The sequence below is a fragment of the Echinops telfairi genome, unplaced genomic scaffold (assembly GCF_000313985.2).
Source record: "Echinops telfairi isolate 266 unplaced genomic scaffold, ASM31398v2 ScPeMD7_9;HRSCAF=40, whole genome shotgun sequence".
NCBI lineage: Eukaryota > Metazoa > Chordata > Mammalia > Afrosoricida > Tenrecidae > Echinops > Echinops telfairi.
In genome coordinates this window covers 79,057,444-79,059,136 of record NW_022103906.1, presented here as the reverse complement: position 1 = coordinate 79,059,136, position 1,693 = coordinate 79,057,444, and the positions used below count along the sequence as shown (strand labels likewise).

Here is a 1,693-nt window from a genome sequence, read left to right as displayed (position 1 = left end):
CAACCAATCCGTTTCAAAGGTCCCTAATGTTACCCAAAGACAGGGCACAAGGGCTGGGGCTGCCATCTGTAGTCCAGCACTTGGTGCACAATAGGGTCTCAATAAACCTTCATTAAAGGCACGTGCCGGCTCCTTGTCTTCTTGCTTTCTGCATCAAGGTAGGCAATCACAAGCACTCTGACCAGTGCTCCCAGCTTGGCTGCGGAAGACCATTTCATTTTATTGGTGTCCTATTTAAAGCATTTTTTTCTTGTAAATTAGGTGGGATCAGAGGACCATTTTAGAAAGATGCCTGTCATACTCTACCTTCATCAAAGACTTGAGTGATACTGCCCCCCCCACCCCACCCTGCCCCCAAAGCAGCAACTCTTTATTGTCTACCTCACCCTTGGCACTCTGCCCTTAGCCCTCACCAACCGTGTGAGATAGTTTGTTTTATCCTTGCTCTAAAGATAAGGACAACGAGGCACAGTCAAAGGCAGACCACTGGGAAGTGACAGAGCCAGGACTCAAAACCAGGTCCATCTGACGCTAACATAATTGTACCATACCTTTAAAACATCGTAATTGCTCTCAACAAGCTGAAATTTTTGGGTCAGGATGGAACAAGGTAAACATCTCTCTATCCAATAGAACTACTTAGGATGAAGTCACGTGAGCCCTTGGGGGCGCCGCGGCGGGAGCGGCCTGGACGCGCGGCCGGTCCTAGCGCCCGCGGCCCGACTTCCCGGCCTCTGCGGGCCCCGCGGGTGCACCCCTGGCGCTGCGAGATCGAGGGCCGGACCCCGCAGCTCCCGGACCTCGGGCCGGAGCACCGCGCCTTGGCCGTGCTCCCCGCCACTCCGCACCCACCTCCCCTCGGGTCGGAGTCGAGTCCCCAGCCCTCTTGCCGCCCGCCCCTCGCGGAGCGCTCCCGCTACCTGGCGCTACCTCTGCGTTGGGTCCCCGCATCCAGCACTGGCCGCAGGGACAGCAGTCCCACCTCTCCCCTGGCTGGTGTCAAGTGCCTCCCTCCGCTGCCCGCGGAGCCCCCCGCGGCCTTCGCCCTGCAGTTCTCGCGACCTCCACCAGAGCCCACTGCACTCTGCCTGCCTCAGCACTGGGGCCGGGGACAGCAGCGCCGGCCCGTTCGCGCCGCAGCCCCCACCCCACCAGCCACCCCCGCCAGGTGCCGAGACCCAGTGGAGCCTAGCCGGCTCAGCAGCGCCAGAGTCGGGCGGCCCTGGAGGCTCCAGCACCCCCGTAGCATAGACACCCCACCCCCACCCCTTTAGAGGGGGTAAGCTCTCTGTACCTTGAGGTGTCAGAGCTGAGTTGGGTGCCCTCAGATGGCCGGTGGAAGACTGAAAGATTTTCTTGGGTGGAAGGTCCAGCTACAGGACACTGAAGGTCCCTTCCAGCTCCAAAATTCTCTACACATGCCAAGCTCAGCCTCCACACACTCACTCATCTTCATCGTCACCATGTGGGTCATCCTCATTCGCCCATAGGATATTTGCCCCAACCCTGGGGGCAGTAGCCGTTACAAGTTGGGCCACTAACCCAAAGGTCAGCAGTTTGAAGCCACCAGGCGCTCTGGGGGAGAAAGGGGAGGCTTTCTACTCCAGTAGAGTTGTGTCTCAGAAACCCACAGGGGTAGTTCTACCCTGTCGGATAAGGTCACTAGGAGTCAGAATGGGCTTAATGGCAGGGA

At 58.8% G+C, this 1,693-nt stretch overlaps 1 protein-coding gene across 1 annotated transcript in view; it reads right to left on the bottom strand.

The window, feature by feature from the left end:
* The window catches only part of DNMT3A (DNA methyltransferase 3 alpha), a 110,308-nt gene extending 109,296 nt beyond the window's left edge, over positions 1–1,012 (bottom strand). The window contains exon 1 of the mRNA XM_004696069.3: positions 931–1,012. The gene's annotated coding sequence lies outside the window, so the exon portion shown is untranslated. The remainder of the gene's footprint in view (positions 1–930) is intronic.
* Between the last annotated feature and the right edge of the window lie 681 nt (positions 1,013–1,693).